This window comes from Corapipo altera, unplaced genomic scaffold, assembly GCF_003945725.1.
Source record: "Corapipo altera isolate COAL_440 unplaced genomic scaffold, ASM394572v1 50, whole genome shotgun sequence".
Classification (NCBI taxonomy): Eukaryota; Metazoa; Chordata; class Aves; order Passeriformes; family Pipridae; genus Corapipo; species Corapipo altera.
Window position 1 is genome coordinate 2,397,592 of NW_020884889.1, and position 20,965 is coordinate 2,418,556.

Genomic DNA, 20,965 nt, shown 5'->3' on the forward strand with positions numbered 1-20,965 from the left:
ATTGCAACACAGGTGTAAATTAGCTCCACAAATCACGCTGCAAGAGGCTTTCAGCATCCAGTTCCATCCTGCCAGGCTCTCACAGGAGGCTCTGCAAGTCTTGCACATGAGGCCACACGTTGCTTAATAAAAACTAAGCAGTCAGAGCAAACACTGCAACAGCTGGGTGCCAAAATGTGAGATACTCCTGGCAGCACAGGAGAAATGGAAGCAAGAATTAGTGAACTGGATTTTAATTAAGAAACTCGATCGATGATTTGAATTCTACTTCTCTCGGTTCTCATCTCCTCTGCTCTGAGGTAGGACCCAGAAGCTGTAAGGAAATGCATTCAGACGTGTTTCAGGAAAACTGAAAACAAAATATTAAGACTCCAAAGTTCTGTCTTCCCACTGGGAGAAACAGAACTTTCCAGCAATTCCCTCTGCATCCAGATGAACTAGTTGGTTTTTTAGCAGACTCCATCCTGCTGCCAAGCCAACAGATTTTTAAACTGAGATTTGAAACAAAGACTTCTTAGTGTAACCGGGAATACTGAGCACTGAGCCGGAGCTCGCTGTCAAACTCCAGCTCACGGTTTCCTCCGGAGCTCGCACATTTTCACCCCGCACGGACACACCTATGATTACGGGCTATGTTTAGATTGGTAAGAATTCCCCAACATCCAGTGTCATCATTTTCTCGGGCGCTCGGCTCCGCCGGGGGCGGGGTGGGGACACGCTGGGCACTGTAAACACTCCTGCTTTCAAAGGAAGATCGGGATCAAAACAAGCTCACCCTGTACTTCGAGCGTGTTACATCAACCCCACACTTGTGGGGATTCTTCCTTCGAGCTCCGGGTGGATTTCCTTCCTCTTTGTCTGCCACTGAATGGGCTTCATTTTGATGGTAATATCTGATTAACAACCTCAGAATCCTTCAGGGGTGGCAGTCGCTCCCCTTTGAATGCAGCACTCGCCTAACCAAACACAAATCCCTTAATACTCCGCATCGCAAACAGCACTACACAGAATTTTAGGGCCACCACAACTGCAGAGTTCAGTCAGAGATGCACGAGCCGGGTCTGTGCACAGGAACAACAACATTTAAAGCATCACCGAGCTTTGGTTTAAACACAGTAAACCAGAATTTCTGCTCTCACACCCAAATGCTGCCAGGCCAGTCCGTTTGCCGGGCCCTGCAAAGGAAGGTTTAGTCCATCCAGTGAATCCTGATTCAAAATCTCATGGCAGTCAACTGGGTGCCCTTGCCTAATTCTTTCAGGACATGGAACTGTAGACAAAATATTCCTGAACAGGACGGCAATATTCCCTAAAATCTTCCCATATGGAGGTGTGATGCTCTCAGGTCTCACTGTTTGTTCTTTTTTGAATGAGTTCCTTCAGTGAAGTGCTCACCCCACACAGCTGGAAGAGCATTAAAGGGAAGAGCAAGTCCCCAAAAGCAGAGTTAAGAGTGTGACAGGACAGCAGCAGGAAGAGTTAACAATAAGTTTATCTGTAGGGAGTTTTATCTGTGACATTTTATCCAATTTGATGCCACACAGTGTAGAACAAAGGCACAGACCTGGCTTTTTAAATTTAGTAGATTAAAAGAGACATTAAAAAGAAACTGGTTCTCATGCACTTTTGAGGATTTCACCTTAAGGGAAGGTCTTTCAAGGATGCACATGGGATTCTTTGGCCTTCTCAAAGAATCAATTAAGCACAAGACTCAGTTCTTGCAACAAAAATTTCCTTAGAAGAGCCATAAGGAAAAGAAAGGTAAATCTTGAAGCTGGAATTAATAAATAGCTGCCAACAGCACTGACAAACCCACTACAAACAAGTTGCAGCTTTTCCTAGAGCTCCGAGTTTCCACTGGTGGTTCTGCAGTGTCTCAGATCCAGGCCTGCTATGGAAAAACAAAATGGGAATTCTAAATTGAACTTGTTGTTTTCCTGTGTTACTAATTCAGGAGCTCGGGCAAGAGGATTATTGATATTTTGAAACACTCGAAATTACCAACCACAGCTCCCAACACCACTGCCCTGTGCAGGTCCAGGAAAAGGCAGCTGTGCTGAGGTGCAAGCTCTGAGCACACCACACTGTCATGCTTTATGAATAAAATTCACTTCTCTTATGTTTAATGTTATTTTACTGCTGCCTTACTATGTGTGTCCTTCAAGTACTCAAAAAACAATTCACTGGCCTGTCTTGCAATTTTTCTGCGAGTGCAGCATCTCCCAAAACTACAGAACTCCATGGGAAGTATCTTCCATGTTTGAAGGAGCTCAGTGGTCCATGACAGTGCATCCAGAAAAATACCATCAAACCCCAAAATCCATCAACCCATTATCCAGAAGGAAGTGCCTGCACAGACTTCCCAACAGGAAGAGGTGGGAAAAGCTCCCAGGTGGAAGATGCACAAGTTGCCATGGCAGCTGGGGGAAGGTGGGACCCTCAGTTCCTCTCTTTCAGCCAAGACTCACTGCAACAACCTGTGACCACCCCTGGGAAAGAAGGGAACTGCCAAAGCATCCAGAACCCACTGGAATCTTCAAGTTTATGGAATGCAGTCTTAGTCTAAGCAAATCCCCCAGCACTGGGCTGTTAGAAACACCATATTCAGCATTAAAGCTGCATCTGGTGCTCAGGTCCAAGCCAGGACATTTTTCCTCCTCTGGACCCACAGCTGTGCAAGAACCACCACGGAAAATGGGATCCTGCAACCAACAGGAGATGAGCAAGTCATCCCACTCCTGCTCAGCCACAAGACATCAAAAAAACCCCCTTACACAGTGTAAACCAACATCACACTTTCTGTGGAGAAAATATTAAACTTTATTAAGACTTTGCATAAGCGAGATTATATTCCATTAAAGAGATTATCCACTTTTTAATGTTGTCTTGGGAGAAGACTTATGTGTGGCACTTTTCCCTGCTTATCAGCTCCCAAATGGTGTCCCATTAAATCTGCAGAAGGCATGGAACTGACACTTCAGCTTTTAAGCACAGATGATACCAAGAAATTCTGACAACATAACAGCACTGCCAAAAACTCACATTTGTGGCTTTTCTTAAAGATTAAGTACCTGAGCATCAGATGGCTATTTCCAGATTTCATTTAAACTTTAATCTTTAGTCATCGTGGCAGCAGAAAACTGAACCAGAACAGCAAAAAAAAAAAAAAAAAAACAAACCACCAAAAAACAAACAAATAAAACACTAAAAAAATTATGGTGGATTAAAAAATCCAATTCCTTTCGAATTGTGCCTCTCATACTGATCTGTGGAGACAATGCTGCAGCATTCTGAATTTTGAGCCAGTTACATCTCAGTTACAAACTGAATCACTTCAAATAGTTTGATAACATTTGATTTGACCAACAGAACTCTGAAAACGTTCAGAGAAATGTTAACTTTGGAGAGTTTCACTGTTTTATTCACTCGTGGTTGCCAGACACATGCATGCTAAATATATTCCACGCTGCCATGGCAGCAGGTCAGTTCTGCACAAGCTGCTTGTATTAAATTTCTCCTATAAGTGACATTAGAGTTCAGCTCTGCTACAGCAGAGAGAGGAAGAGGCTTCACATTCCAAACTACCATCTGAAGGGAGAACTATGCCAACACAGTCCTAAGTATGCCTGTGCCACTTTAACCCATTTACTATTTTAACACACACATGCAAGCCTTGCATTTGTGTTCTCTACATTATGAATTTTTAAGATCCAAAACTCCCAAGCAAACGGCTGTGCCGTGGTCTCTTGCTATGAAAATTGAAGGAAAAGGTGACAGAACTGTGGTCTGTAATATGGGACATGCAGGACTGGTGAAATTCCAAGCAGTGTTATTAACTGGGGAGGATATTCGACTATGTTTGATATCTTTTACTGGTTTATTAAACAGCCTGGCTACAGGGTAACTCCTAGAACACATTTTAAATAAGCATCATTGCCTATTGTTCTAACAATCCCATAGCAGATGTTCTCCATAAAAGACAGTGACACATTAAAAAACCCCACACGTTGTCTCCACATATATTGACATATCTAGAAATACACACACTGGCATAGGAAAAGCACAAACAAATCTGAGTTGGCAAAATTAATGGAGCACATACTAAAAATATTTTATCTTCCTATGTCACACTACAAGAGAGGGCACACTCCAGAGAATCCCAGCCTAATGGGGGAAGGAAGGAAAACTCTCCTAAAAGCTGCCTCTGGACTAACACAGGGGGATGTTTCAGATCATGTGTTTCATGGCTTCAGATTGGTGACCTGGAGAATAAAGATAATAAGGGAAGAGACTTGATCACAGAGGTCAAGAGAGATGAGAAAATTATCTGTATTCTGGTGGAAGAACACATATCAAGCCTTTTCTTTGCCTAAGCATAGAGCAAAGCCCACCTCACACACTTCCCAGTAGGGGTGAAATCACAGTCAGCTTCAGCACAAGGTTGGAGGCAAGGAAATCACACAGAGCTTGGGTAAATATTTTGGCAGAGAGCCCACATCAAAATCTCAGACTGCTGCTGCTCTGGTGCAACCATATGCACAGGGGCTACATTAAAGTTCTCATACACCTCCTTAGATTGTTGTTGCACCTTTGCTGCATCCCATAAGCTCATCCTGACACTGTTCCTCTTAAATAACTTCATGAGGTGGTTCATAAACCCCTGGTCCTTCCTTTCCACTGGCTGGGGACACCTGGAAACCAGAGCTACCAACAGGTAACCAAGGTATCCACCACACAGATATGCCACAGGCACATCAAGAGAACAGATATACTTGAATTTTGAGATGATTCTTTACACTAGATCATTATTCCGAGTAATTCCTTAATTAGCCTGCAGAGCACACCAGCATTTATCAAATAATACAATGACAGAAAGACACAGATTACCACACTTTTTCAAAAGACAATTATTCTAACACTTGTGATTTCAGTCATTCAAAGGTTAAGTACAAACCACAGAAAGTCAACAGTGCAGTCCTGATATATTGACCAGGTTTCATTTTGACATCAGAACTTCTGCATCACGTTGGAGGCACAAAATCATGTCTGCTACAGCAGACTTTTATTTTCTTGCACCAGGCAGGAGACACACGGGAGGTGTGTTCACACGGGGTCACAGAGCAGCCCGTGACTGAGGTGCTCCATCAAACATCACACAGCCCAAGTGCTCTCCCAGCCTCTGCCTGGAGCCCTCATGGAATCTGGGCCATCTCTGCACTCCCAGGTTTCTGCCAGAGCTCCCTCCCCACCCCCGGCCCGGGGAGCCACAAACTGCTGCAAGGAGCAAAGACAAAAACCCCTCCTCGAGAACCATCCTCACCTCTGCAGAGCTGTCACAAACCCCAATTATCACCTCCCAAACCTGGCAGTTGACTCGGTACTGCTGAGATATTTAAGCTGTCGTTCTTTATCTGCATCAGACCTGAAGCCATTTTTTCACTACATCTTATTTGAAGGTTTTTTCCATATTGATGATTTAAGAGTTGCAAACCATTCTGACCTGCTATTAGCCAAGTCCCAGCATTGAAGAAGAGCACAAGTCCCAGCACATTAGAAATACTCAATTAATTAACAATTAGAAGTAGTCAACAGTTAACACACACACACCAGACTCCTTTTGCAAAGAGAACAAACACAGAACTGAAACCAAGAGCTACACTGATAAAAAAACCCGCAGAAAAGGAATGGAATAACTGAACCAGTAAACTTCAATATGAAGACAAAACTAGGAAGGGGAATCCACAAACACAACTTGTCTCTGGAAAACATGTTTTTCACCTTTCTAAAGAACATGTTTCTGACTGCACCGTTCAAAAATGCAGCTTCCAAGTTTTATCAACACAGTAAAAACTAAGCAAACAGTGTTTGTACTGCAAGCAAATAATATTAAGGGGCTACAGAGAAAAGTTATAGTCTCACAGATCACACGAATGAGTTTGGAGTAAGCACAATAAATGCTCAAAGCATAAAAAAAAAAAAACCACTGACCTTGGTGACAGGCTTGGAATTAAATTATCTGCAAATGTGACGTGCTACAGGTTACTCTTATTTCAGAGGCAAACAAAACCCAGCAACAACAGAAATCAAAACCTCCCCAACACGATTATCAATGAAAGCTGAGCTGGTATAATGTAAAGTTATGCAGATGCTTTGACTTGTAGAGCAGAGAGTAATTGTTTTGTTTCTCCAAAAGTGTTGGTACAAAATGGGTCAGTTTTGGAGAACCTGCTTTTCAAGACTCAATGCAGAAAAAAAAAAAGAAATAAAAATATGTTCATGCAACAAACCCAGCTGAGTGATCTGGAGCTTTATTTACGAGAGCATCAGAAGACAAACCAGAAATGGAAGGAAAGATATTAAGATAAGTGAAAAAAGAGATACTTGCTGAGAGTAGAATTCACGAGACTTTCTCAGGAGAAAAGCCACTTGCACTTGAATAGATAAATCTGACAGAAATCTCACCATCTACCCACTAGGAAATGAAATGAATGAAAGCTCAAAAAAATAGCAGAGGAAGACAAGAACTGGGTGTGGTAGAAATATTTGTTTACTTGCAACTACCCCAAAAAAATGATAAGGAATAAACCAGCTGGAGTCTGACACATTCACTCCTGCAGCTCCTCACACCAACACTGTTCACAGCACTCAGCCCAGCCCAGGCACAGGTCAGGCCATTCCTCCTGTGCACAGCACTGTCCTGCCCTGTCACACTGACAGAGAACAGCAGAGATTGTTCAGCCACCCAGGCAGGGAGACAAAGATTAAGGCATTTGCACCAGGGTCAGCAAGGAATAAACTAACTCAAAGGCAAGGCACCAATCTTAAATTTCCTCAACAGCAAAACACTCAAAACAAGGCAAGGTCTGCCAATAAAAATAACATTTGCTGTTGAAGTAATGGATTAGCAGATAAGCCTGAGGCACAAAAGTTCTCCAGGTCACAATTTAATTTACTGCTATCAACTGGAGAACTGAAAACAAATGCAAAAATGCACCTGCAATAGAAAGTTATTTTTAATGTTTTACCTTCCATACTTGTAACCAGCAAGAGCTGATGGATTTACAAATTAAAACAGGTACAAACTGCCACCATCACCATCCCACCATTATCACACCACACCACCTGTATCTGGGCAGTTCAGAGGCCTGTGTCACATGGACAGTCCAAAATGGAATAAAATCATTGCCTCCCCAGCTTTCCTGATTTATGAAAGGCCACACAAGCCAAAACTTTCCTCTCAGAACAGAGGCATCAATCTAAACCACAGACAAATTTCAGAACAGCCAGTTTTACTGAAAGCCACAATCATTGTAGTCTAATCACCTAAATTAAACACATAAACGAGATTTCATTTTTTTTAAGGATGACTGATTTAAATTTGCCACATAAATCTACTTTTGAAGGCATTTCATGCAACAACACTTGTTAAATAAAAAAAAACGTTCTCACAACACACAAAAAGTGACCAAACCACATCTAATAAAGAAACAAATGGAAAAAGAATAAAAGCTGCTGGGGCTTGGCCTTTGTTTTACTGGAACCCATCAAACAGTTTCAGTACTGCTCTGCTAAAGACACAAAGAAGAGCTGAGACAGGAATTCACAGCTCCAAACCACACGAGACCATGTGATGAGACGAATCCACCTCGAAGTGCAGGTGCTCTGCCATCCACAGCTGGCTGCTGAGGAGTCACAACTGAACATATTAACCCAGTTCCCAAAGCCTTAACGATGACAAATATCACTCTGCAGATGTGCTCTCCATCAAGGTCTGCCCCATTTAGGTGCCACAATTAAAGAGCATTTTGTGAAATGATGGATTTTCAAGTGGGAGGGATAAAACACGAAATGCTTTCTCTGTGTGGCTGCCTCATGTGTCCCTGACTGACACAGAGACATTAAAGCAGTTTAAAGGTGCCCTGTGTACATCTGTCTACATACATTTATCAAAAATGTATTTGTCTTACATTACCACTGATGTAAGAGGGGATCTGAGGAATTCCAGCTGAACAGACTCACACAGTGTTTTTCTCAATTTGGACTAACCCAGAAGACAGATCTAATCAGTAATATTTTTCCCACCCTATGCTGTTTCAAGTCTTTCAAATGACAGTGTTGTTAAGATAAGCCAAGAGGTTGCTGCACAGGAACTATGAAGCCTGTACATAAGGCCATTAAGCTTGCACCAGACCTCAGCACACTGCACACACCTTCTGGATACACAGGTCTGAAGTCTGGGTAAAGAACCTTCTGGATTAGGACATTTCATACATAAATTGCCTTAGACCAACTAAACAGCACTAGGACTCAATACACCTTTAAAAACAAAACCCATATGGGAGTTATCTGCTCTCATCATCCATATAATCCAGCATCTCTAGATCCAGTGCATCTTCCCACGAGCAGAGTATGAACCCAGGGTAGTAAGGCTGACATCAGGAATTCCAGAGCAGCATCTCAACCCACTGGAGCACCCTGGAAATTGAGAGTGGCAATGAAAGTGCAGATGTAAAGCTACATTCATCAGATTGAACAGCGAGACTTCAATATTTATTGTAGCTCTAAAAGAGAAATGTACAGATTGCAATGAATGACTGTTCTCCAAACAATGACAACCCAATTAGGTATCACTCATTTAGACAGTTACATTAATTATGCTCAAATTGTCTCCTATTGCTAAAATAAAAGTTAAATAATTGAATTTTGTATGGGAATACGGCAGAGGAGAAAGAGACAAAGACTTGGATTAGAAAGTTGATGTAAATGCCAAAAGAGAAAAAGGCTGTTCCCTGCACACTCATTAGAACCCTTCAGCATTTTTTTGCCCAACATGGTTTTACATATTTTTTATTGTGCTTCAAAAGGTTTTGCTAAGACAACTTGTGTATTGACAACAACAGAGCCAAAGTGCTGTATTATAAAGAAGACAATAGCAAGATCTGACTAATGTGTATTAAAGAAAACACATTCACTGCCATGGGAACCCTGTCAGAATTCACCACTACTGCAAGTCATCCACAGGAAGCCTCTCTGTGCTCAACTTCCTCTCCTAATAATTTCTCCACTAATACTTCTAAGACATAAATATTAACATTAGAGCAGGGAGCAAGCACACAGGCAATGTCAGCTCACAGCATTTTCATCTAAATAGGTCTAAGAGACACGAGGAGACAGAGTAAGATCCCCACCACTCACGTCATCAATCCAGCCAAGGATTTCACTGGAACACTGACACTAATTCACTGCAAGCTCATTGTAGGCACAGTTAATGAATGTGGGAGAAACCAGGAAAAAAAAAGGGGAAAAAAACCCACCCAACTCCAGTCACAACACAAAGAACCAAGTGCTGCAAGAAATGTCACAAACCCAGCTGTAAGGTGACTTCATCTCATCTGCTCTGGAAGTTTCACTGGAATAATTTTGTTGTAACAAACTGAACTGTACTAAAATTTAACAGGAGGAGGCAAGTTCCACCTCCCAGTCTCAGTTATAATGCAGCTCTATCTGTATGAGTAAGAGCCCCAGCAATAACAGCAAAATAAAACTGAAGTTAAACATTAAACTACACATGGGACTTGCCTGGTTACTGCCCAAGGCTCAAGGAATCTTGTAGTGTAGGTAAGACATTCATGTACAGTTAAAATTCCTTCTCTCACTTCCTGCACCCAGGTAGTACATAAAATCCACCTGGAAGCAGAACTAAAAACTTCTCCTGGTAATGTTTGAACCGTCTTGCAGAGTCCAAATTAGCTCTTCAGTGAAGGTCTGCAAACTCAAACACTACATGACAAAACATGTCTTTCAAGGGTTTTTTTTTTTTTGCAGGGTTTGAGAGATGAAAACACAGGACCTAAAAGCATCAACGTAGAAGTTTAACAAAACCCCAGAATGAGCAAAGCTATCAATCCAAAAATAGAACAGACTTTCCCTAAAAAGCGTTTTACATGTTGAAATAAAAACTCCATTTTCTCCCTGAAGTCAGTAGCAGCCAGTATCAGGATGCTCAGCATCAGCCACTGAGCTACCATTTCACCAAACAGCTAATTGCAAACAAAATGCTGAAATCCATTTTTAATCAACAAAAAGCATGGCAACTTAGCACAGAACTGCAAGGTTTTTACGGACTTCAGAAAAAGAAGTGCTCTTCTACAAAAGTTCAAATAAAAAGACATCTTCCAGAAAATACAGAATAAATCACATCCCAAGCAACATCCTGGATGTATTGTAGAGGGAGTTCCTTCCCCAGCACTGTAACAAAAGTATTCACTTCTCTTCTTCATGATTGGAACAACCACAACAGCAACTGCAGCACAAGCTCTTCCAAGAATACACACTTTAAATGCAGAGTTACCCCTCAGAACTGATGTACCTACAACAATCTTGTTCATTAATATATGTTGTTGTGTCCTTGTCCAAATTTGTATTTGTCTAAAGAAATGAAAATGGAAAAAGACAATTTTAGGAAGTATCAAACCCAGACAATCAGTCTCAAGGAAGTACAAACATTAATGGTTGGACTCTTGAAAGGTGTGAGACCAGAAACACTGGTATGTTTGAAACAAGGAGTGTGAGGTAAGATGAGGAGCCTCACACTCCCCCAAGCATAAGGGCTGAATAAAAAAGGAGCCAGACACACTAAAGCTACAAATACAAAAAACCACCTGAGCAAAGGAACTGAATTATGTATCCTCATTCCACTTGTGTCTTGGTTGAAACAAAGCAGAAGCTGCTTTCTCTTTATTTGCCTGATGTCAAATTCCTGAAGGAAAACATCTGTAAATCCCAGCACAGGTGAGCTGAAGGATTCATGTTCAAAATCCAGTTACAGCTGCAAAAACATTCTCACCTACTCCTTCCTTCCTCCCCAGGGGCCAAACACTGACACGTCCCTGTGGGTCAATACCTGGAACCCAGGGCTGGGCTGGCTGTCCCCTCACTGTCCCAACAGATCAGACTATTTTAAGATAAGCTAATTATGCCACTGAAGAATCTTATAAGCCACTAAGATTAAGCAGAAGAGACCATGAAGAATTAAAGGCAGCAAAGTGCAGGTAAGACAGAAGCAAGAATTATGATCTCAGCTGTTCCAGATAAGAAGCCTGGAGGATTCCTCATCAGACTGCAACTCTGAATTTCAGCCTGTGCTTACTTTCTCCTGCTTTTAACACTTGTAACAAGCACAAAAGGAACTACACATGAAAGGCTGTTGTTCCTTCCACCTTCAGAAAATTAGTCATTCAAGCCTTAGAAAAACAACACACCAAAATCTCTGTGGCTTGCTTGTAGGCATCATCTCCATGCAGGCAAGACAGACAGCTCCAGAAACCAACTCAGGTGTCTCAAAAGAAACAGATCTGAAGAAAAATCCTCAATTATGAGTTTGGTGCACAGAAAGTTTTCAAGAAGTTTATCAGATCTTCTCATTAACATTTCATTAAAGGGCTGCACGATGGAAAAGCAGGTAGAAACCTCTTTTGAGAACTCGTCAGTCTGTATCTTCAGGTATATTGTGTAAGAAAATAAGACATTTTATTACAGAAGAATTCAGCCTTAAAAAACATATTAAAAAAAAAATAAGCTCTTCTTCGACCTCCAGACCAAAACTACAAACTATGATGGTCCAGAGGGAAGGGAAAAGCAGAGGACAGGCAGCTGCAGTGACAACCCACTGAGCTTCCATTCTAGACCACAAGAGTCTAATCCTTCGTACAAATGCTGCTGGACAGTCAATTCCCTGCAAAAATCCCCAAACCATCACTTAATTTTGCAAACAGCTTCCTGACCAGACTCTCTGGGCAGGAGGAAATCCCAAATGCTCTACACAACCATCTCCCCATACACTTACAAACAGGCACCATCAAGATGAAGACACATTTATTTTGTTGAATGAATGAATCCCAGCCCAATATGACATTTAGATTAAAAAAAAAATAAAAATAAAACCAAAGCATTTTAAAAAACTGAGTGCAGAGTTTTAAATCATCCTACCTTTATTTTCATAAAATTAAATAAAAAAATAACAGTTTTCTGATGTAAGATTCGGGCATTATCAATGATGGCACTAAAATCTTGAAGACAGAACTGTCTATCCCCACAGCTTTCTAAACTTCCTTTTCTATTAAAATGAGGTTTATGTGACCACAGTCTATTCTCCCTCATTAACAGCTTCTGATTAAATTGGGCAGTTTCAACCAACTGCCATAAAAAAATGTAACAACTATTTTTGAGATTTTAAAGAAGTGCTGCAGAATTTTTACCCTGGCAACTGCAGAGCCCCCAGGGCAAAGCAGTGCCCTGCAGTGACCAGAGAGGCAGCAGGTACCTGCACTCAGCCCACCCACAGCTGGCACAACATTGAAGACACTTCCAGAACTGAAGGGAAATACATTGTATAGATGGGATAGTCTGAAAGATCAGGGAATAACAGTAGAGTGGGGGAAAAAAAAGGAAGTGGAAATTCTGTAAATTCTACTATCTGCAAAACTACTATTATTGTTCAGATTATTTTTAAATTTACTTCCACCATTTCTCCAAGCCATATTTTAATATTCTAAATAAAAAGGGCTTTAGTACACAGAATAAAAATTTTCATATGCACCCCGTCTTTGTTCTTCCCTCTTCCCCCTACAATGCTTCACTTGCTCCTCAGCAACGAAGCCACGGAGCTGGAATCCTTTTATCTCCTGCAATCCCACTGGTTCTGCTGCCTGGAGCCGGTGTTAACAGGACAGTCCACAGATCCCTTCATGACTCCCATCTCCCCCGAGACAAAAATTAGACGGTGAAAAGGGGAAAAAAAAAAAAAGGCACCAAAGCCCAGAATCAGCCACGAGTAACACCGGGTTGGCCGCAGCCTCGGCTCGTTGGGAAGTGTTTCCTCGGTGCTGCGGCAGGACCCGGGGGTTCCGCTCATCCCAAAGCCCCGGGAGGGATCAGCAGAGGGATCAGCAGAGGGATCAGCAAAGGGATCAGCAAAGGGATCAGCAGAGGGAGCTGCAGGGGCTGCACGGGGGACCCGGGGCTGGAGCGCAACCTCCTCGCACGGGGCGAGCCCTTCCCGCAGTTCTGAAAACGAGCAGCGTTTAACTCGGGTCTCTCAACATTTGGATCCCCTCTCCCATCGCCGCTTCCGAAGGGAATGACTCCCATTTCCTGTAGACTCTGGTGCAGGTTTTACACGAGCACCTTGTGCTCACGCACTGCTTGTAAATCCGGGAGTACCTGACAACAACAGGGCGCAGGACTAATCCCAGGGCATCCTCCAAAGGGAACCATAAAAACAAGCACGTCACCACCGGGCTTCACTTGCCAGGCCAGGAGTCCAACTCCTCGGCAAACACAGATGCGGAACCTACAAACGGAGGAGGAAGGGACGGCGACCCACGGAACTGGAGACGCTTCCTAGCGAGGGCAAAGGATCCGCAGGAAGATTTACAGCAAAGCAGCTTGTGGGATAACGGGGGATATCAGGTTACAGTCATCCCGCCGCCAATCCAAGGCTCCGGGGGGGATAAGCCCAAGGAAAAATTCAACCGGGAGTCACCAGGAGCATCAGAATGCCAGGACACAAACGGGAGCTGGAATTCCCAACTGTCCCACAACCCTGTTTCACCTCCTGCACAAATCATTCGGCTTTTAAGGGACTTTCCTCCTATTTTGCATAAAGCATCTAAACGACTCCAGTATTCAGGAACATTATTCACTTATGTTTTAAAATCCAGAACTGGCAATCATTTGACCACCACATCTTCCCAGTTCCTTGAAGATGCTGCATTAGCAATGATGAACAGAAACACTGACCGTGAGCTTTTTCTTTTAAGGAAAAAGAAAATCATTTAACAATTATCTTATGATTGTTGTTTCTGCCCTCCCCTCCACTTTCAGCTCTTATTAAACCCATTACAAAGCCTGGGGGTCTTCTTAAATTTCCCTGTCCTTCTCTGAGAGCAAGTGATAAAACAAAAGAGGTTTTAAATTTCAGTTAATTCAATTGATAATTTCCCATTTCTTTTTGACAGTTAGCTTTCATATTTGTGACAAAGAAAACAACAAACACCTACTTAAAACTCAATATTATTCTGTGATATCCAACAAAGCCATTCCATGCTCTACACACTCCTTGGGAATTTTCAGGGATTTGTGTTAATAACTGCAATTTCTGAAAATACACCCATATTCCATATCCCAAATATTCAGTGAATTCCTACCTGTCTACTGATCTCTCTTCAGCCATCCATGATTTTGTCCCCTTCCCCTGAAGGAGGAGTTCTAATTTAATGGACACCACTAATATTTTTACTGCTGCCACTTATTTCACAGTCGAGCCCAGCAGCTCTCAAATCAAAGATCTTCACACCCATTTGTGACAAAAAGTTAGGACACCACCATTTGGGATGTTATGAACAAAGATAAGGAGAACTAGAGGACAGAACGTAACAAAACCCAACAACACACAAACCACAAAAACCCCAACACTTCAAAAGAAACCCGGGAGGATATTAAGGAAGTCCCTCAGAGGAAATCCTCCTTCTGCACTCAAAAGTTTCAAATCCCAAAAGCCAACTACCCAAGTAAATATGTGTATTATTAAACTCAGACTAACAAACACAATTTGACAGCCTGTAGGCTCAAAAATTCCAGCAGAAGGTGCTTTCCCTTTTTGTAGGCATCAGGTAAAACAAGGTATCTCGTGCCCTACCTTTGACTTTCCCCTCTCTTACCCTGAAACCAAGGGGATTCTGAGCATAAATTTAAGACACCTGAACTATAATTAAAACCTCGTATCATTACACAATAATTTTAACAGCTTCAAGGAAAAATGAAAATTCTGAAAAATTGAGCTTATCACCCTCAGTGCCTGACAGGATAACACAAGGAAAATGATGATGGACCATCCCATTCTCTCAGATACCCTCAGAAAGCTCATTGCTTTGAACGCTCACACTGGAAAAAGCAACATTTTTTAATTGCCCTATACACCAAGTTCAGAGCTGTTCTTGTCAGCTCACAGCCTTTCAAACAGGATGCACTCAGTCATATCAGGAAGAGGCAGTTGCTGTGAAAGAATGATACCAAAAACAAGATGTCCCTAACGCTGATAACCTCACCCAATGTTCCTGAGCCCTACCAGACAAGCTTTTCACAATAAGACAGTCAGTTAAATACAATTCAAAACATCTGGAGAAGGATGTGCTTAAAAACACTGTCACCTTTTTTGGTATCTGAGGGAAAAAAACTTCTTCCTCAGCTCTTGAGTCAAGTATTGCAGATTTTGGGTGATACGGGGGGTGAAGTCACATCACCCTGACACCTTCCAGTGGTTTCTCTAATGGACACTGCCAAGACAAGGCTGTTCTGCCCTTTGTGACCCCTCACCTTCAGTGTGTCTCTGAGCCTCTGAAGGTTCAACCACTCACTTGCTCTTCTCTTACAACTGGTTGTAACTCTTCCATATCATCAGATACGCTAAAATACTCTCCTCTGAATTCTCCCAACTCTCCGTGCCAGTGTGTTCAGGAAAGAAATGTTTCACAGCACAGCTCAGTGACAGATGTGCTTACACAACTACAGAGCTCAAAGTCTAATAATTGAACCCCCTTGACCTTCCCAGCACTGTCAGTGCTCACAGAACATGAGGAGATCATGTGGGTTGGCCCAGCACCCACAGCAACCACAGCCTGCAAGTGTCACTGCAGGTAACAGTGACACACCTGCTTTACACATTCTCACAGGTCAGCTTTCAAACAATAAAAATAACATTAGTCCAGCCCATGAAATCCTAAATTACAGTGTCAGGTGCAATCTGATTTTCAAATGAAACTGAGTTTCAAAAACACTCAAAGGGGTTTGAAGTAAATGGAAAAAAAAAAAAATCCTTCTTCCCCTCTGTTATCATCATAAAATTATCAGGAGCACAAACCCATCCATTGTAACCCCCCTCTGAGGTGATCTCTGGCCACAACACACTTTTCTCTGAGTCAATTAGCTCTTGATTAGGAAAAAAAGTAAAAGATGCTTTGTCATCAATGCCTGGTGCACAGGCACTTAAAGCAGGCACCTTTCCACAACTCTGCTTGGCTGATAATTCCCAACACTTACTTTTTATCTTACTACACTTAAAATAGGAATGCAACAACACTGAGTAACTCCTGGTGAAATCACAATGCATTTTTAAGTCTCCAGGTTGGCCCATAAGGACTTTGGCAGAATTCAAAAGCTCTCCAGGGACAGAGACAAATATAAGTGGGAGACCTACCTAATTAAGCATCACTAACATTTTGGATATAAAGTAGTTAATTCCCTGAAAAATAATTCAATTAATCACACTCTTATTAAGAAGGATGTATTTTCTTCCCATCATAGAGGCAGGTCTGTGCTGTTACAACACTCAGGGAACAAAAAGCAGTGTTCTCCATGGAAAAGGCTCAATATGCCCCTGCATCAAAATTTTAAGAAAAGACTGCTCATAAAATTTAGCCTGATTCTAATAAAATTCCTGTCTAATTCTTCATTGTAGCCTCAGATTAAAGATAAAAGGAAAAAGATAGATAGATATACACACACACCATATATATAATTTAAAATATTCCAACTCAGTGACTGTCCTGGAGGGGTAGGAGTGAAATCTCAGGAACAGAGTTGTCTTGCAAGATATTAATTCCTCTTTAGTGTCAAATGGAAATGAGAGTATAGAGCACAGGGGTTTATGTCCCTAAAGAAAAAGTTATACATTAAATATAAAGAAATCTAGAAAAACTCTTGCAGAAGCATCAAACAGAAGTCAAAAAATGCACTGATAAAAAAAAAAAAAAATTAGAAAAATCCCTTCCTTTCAACTCCCTCAGCAGTAACTTGAAAGATCAAGTGTTAAAATAAGAATGCACCATGTGAGGGGGGTGGTCAGAGGTAGAAATATGGATCAGACACTTACTTTCATATAAAAAAAGCCAAATACATTATTGCAGGCTACAAACTCTTCTTTATTAGCTGGTGCCCTACCACGGACCACATGCTGGGGGGGGAGGGTAACTGTCATGTTCCACAGCTCAAGGCTGGGTTTAACTTACAATTTTGTCTCCTTAGGATTTTGTTTTGTTACACTGGACACTGTATCCTGACCTAAAATGTATTTTGATCAGCTGTTAAAAAAATCTCCTGAGGTTTTTTTACTGGAAGGTCAACAACACTGACTAGGGGGGAAAAGCAAAAGAAGGTCTTCCTGTCATGTTACAAACTTCCTAAGACACCCAAAATACCTCCCAAACATCCAGGGGAAGAGCCAGAGCTGTGTTTAGTTATTTCAGACCTGACTGCCCCTTCCAAGACTTTACTCATTTCACTGACAGGAGAAAGAGTTAAACTGCTCCCACATTTGCACCCCCTCAGTGACACAGTGACAAGTCCATTCAGGTAATTATGGCACCCAGGGCACAGCAAAGCACACAGGAAAAAAGGGGATGGTGCATTTATTTTCCCTGCTTACTCCACCTGAGCTGAAGGAATCAAATCTGAACTCAGGACAACGGTCCCCAAATTCACCCATATTGCCACACACAGAGACTTTGATTTTGTTCTGTTCCATCAACTGAAGAACACCTTATTAGCCATGTGAAATAATGCCTTCCCAACACAAGAAACGTGAAATTTGAGGTGATTTGTGCATTAAGAAGTTCCTCAGCACATACTCTGCCACATGATGTTCCAATTAATTCCAAGGAAGATTTGCTTCAGTGAGAAGGAAAAGCAGCTCCTGGTGCTTTGCACACATTCCCAGGCTGCTGTCATGGCTGAACAGGCCCAAAGCCCGAGTTTTACACAGAGCATTTAATCCTGCAGCCTTTAAAAACAAAAATTAGGAATTTGGTGAGGTGAATAAAACATGCTAATGTTAATTTTTAGAAAAAAAAAAAAATTAATTTACATAAAACCCACAGAGCTCTCTTCTCAAGCAAGGCACAAATTATTACTAATTCGAAATATTTCTTATTTCGGAAGAAAATTTGAGTTCCCAAACTAATACAGACCTGCATGTTGCACAGTGTTATACCACACTACTTTACTGCTGCTGGAGAATTCATCAGCTGTGTTTTGTTCCAGCCCAGGCAGCACAGCCCTGCTCCCACACCAGTGGTGCCTCCAGGCTCCCCGGAGCAGCACCAGGGCCCGGCACACGCCGAATGACATCAACAAGTTCTCTGAGAAACTTGGCCAACGCTCTAAAACCCAGAAAATCCTTGCTGCCCACATTAACCAGTTTAAGGTAAACCACACACACTAAAGCTCAGAGAAGGCTTCTAAGTAAGATGAGTCTTCTGCCATAATAACCTGGTTTATCCTCCAGAATTATTTCAGGTTTCAGTTCGGCCACGTCCTTCTCATCGTTCTGGTCCAACGTGACTCACTTCTAAAGATGAATTTATCTAAAATTCAACATTCACTTATTTCTCCATCTGTGGTTTCAAAGAGAAAGAAACTCATCTTATAATACAGGACTTTAAATCCATAACCTGTTCCTACACAAAGCATTCCACGGGCCCTGTCACTCACAGAGGGGAGCAGTGACCACATGGGTTTGAAGACACACTTGAAAATGGAGCAGAACAAGCTAAAGGCTGATTTATTCCCACTCTAACCTGTAAATGCCTGCTCCCAGATAAATCACAGGGATGCTGGAACATTAAAACTGGTTTAGATGAGCTGCACAGGCACAGAGGGGGTTCCATGTGCCCCAGAGCTGGGCTGTCCCTGCCACTGAAGGGTTCTCCTCCTTTCCCGATGATCCTCCTCTGCTGCTGGACCACGACAGCTACAGATTCAGAGAAGAATTGGGGAGGAGAAAAATAACTGCCCAGGGCACTGGGTTATTCTCCCTCCGAAATTCCAGACTGAATGCCCTCAATCCAGAAGGGCTCCTCTCCAGCTGCCCAGCTCCATTATAATCCCTTAACACCAAGACAATTTGTTCCATTCCCTCGTTTTTGTTTTGCTGGCTTAACGAGTACAGAATTTTAAAATATCATTTAATAATTATACCCTTTAGTGAACAAAAGTGCCAGCATTACATCCTTTATTGCAATCCCTCTCAATTATGTAACTAAAAGACATGTCATTTTGCACATATTCTAACACCTCAATGAAAAAAAAACAGTTTAAAAGAGGAACCTCACGCTTCTCCCCCAAATGCAAATCACTTGTTAGACAGGAGGAAAAACCCCCAAATATTACATTCTTACATGTAAAAGGTTGAGACAAACATTTTAAATAATTTTAAAGACAGAACAGATGATAGGAACGTTGCTCTGACACCTTTTGCACAGGTTGTTCAAATACTAGATAGCAGCAAGAGGACAGCAGAAATACCTAACTAAATACAGACAAGTAATTCCTAAAAATGGGGAAAAAATCTTGTATAAGGAACAATTATGTATAGACAGTTAACACAATTAAGCTTAAAAGCTTATAGCCTTCCTTAACGCTACACAAAAATTTCCCAGACTGTGAAGAAGGTTTAAAACACATCCCATCTACATCACCAATTCCAAAACCAAACCACTTTTTTTCCTTACTACTGTTTACAAATTATTCCTTTTTGTCGCTCCTCTGTATTTCCTAGGAGCCCTTTTCCTTCAGCGGTCAGACAAAATTTACTCTTCGTATGATTACGGCAAAAAGTGTCTGACACTAAGCAGCAAAAAAATTTAAGAAGAGTCTTTCTGGGTTATCTTTTTTCCGCTATAGAACTCCAGTTCCTCAACTGTGGAATTAATCACCTGTCAAACAAGGCGCTACGGTCAGTCTTGCTAAGCAATTCCACTCAGCATCTCAATAGCAGGTAAAAATCTATCGCGAAATAGAGCTCCGTAAACTTAGAGAAATTACTGTGTTTCCATCCAGAGACGGATCAGCCCGTTTCCCTCACGACTCCAGGCGCTGGACACAAAACCCTCCCGCCGCCCCTGCAGCCCCGTCCCCCCGCACACAACACCCTGCGCTCGGTTCGCGCACACCGGGAGCGGTTCCCTCTCCCTCCTCCCATTCCCAGCGCACCTTCCTGCGGCGCTCAACTCCCGAGCCATTCCCAGCTCCCCCTGCCCGACCCCCGGCCGCTCCCGCCGCCGCATTCCAGGGACGGGCTCCCGGGGAGGCTTTTCCTGCGGGTTCTCCGTTCGCCTTACCCCCCCTCCACAAAGCGTCCCTTCCCCGCGCCCCCGGGCCGCCACCCCGCCCTCCCCTCACGGCCCCCGGGCAGCGCCGTCGGCCCGGCCCGGCCATGTCCATCCCCTCCCTAAGGAAGTTCTGGGGAGGCCGCGGGAACTCGCCCACCCCGAACCCCCCGGGGCGCCCCCGCCGCGCTCCCTCAGCGCGGGATGGGGGCGGCGGGGGGACCCTCCCTGCTTTGCTTCCCTTTCCCTTCGCTTCGCTTCCCCCCCACCCTCAGCCGCCCCTCGGCCGCTGCCCCGACCCAGCGCGGCCCCCGGGTGAGGGGACACGCCCCGCTGTGCCCCCGGGGCCGGGGCACGGGGCAGGATGGGGCGCAGGGCCCCGGGACCCCCCGCTCACCGCGCTGCCCGCCCGCTCCGCTCCCGCCGCGGCTCCTCCGGAGACACTGACACCGGCGCACGGATACCCACAGCGCTATTTTTGGGAAACAAGGCCCGGCCGCGGCCGGAACTACTTCCTCTGTCACTGTCACACACTCGCTCCCCCAATATCCCTCCGCGCGCTTCTCCGCGCGGCGCCGCGGGAGCTCGGCGGGGCCGGGCCGGGGCGGGCCGGGGCGGGAGCGCCGGGAATGGCGGGGAGGGGCGCGGTGGCTCCGCGGCGGGGCTGGCACGGCGGCGCTCGGCGCAGGCGGCACCGCGGGATTATTTGGCGCGGCCGGGGAGCGGCCGGGCCTACATTCCTGCCCCCGGCCGGCCCCTGAGTGACAGCGCGCACAGCCAATGACAGCGCGCACACGGGACAG

General features: G+C 43.5%; 1 protein-coding gene across 5 annotated transcripts in view; it reads right to left on the reverse strand.

Moving 5' to 3' along the window:
* MEF2A (myocyte enhancer factor 2A) overlaps positions 1-20,689 on the reverse strand; it is an 80,489-nt gene extending 59,800 nt beyond the window's left edge. For 2 of the 5 annotated variants that reach the window (XM_027644145.1, XM_027644142.1), the window contains exon 1: positions 20,560-20,689. The gene's annotated coding sequence lies outside the window, so the exon portion shown is untranslated. The remainder of the gene's footprint in view (positions 1-20,559) is intronic. The other 3 variants (XM_027644140.1, XM_027644141.1, XM_027644144.1) reach the window with 2 other exon arrangements.
* Positions 20,690-20,965: the final 276 nt, after the last annotated feature.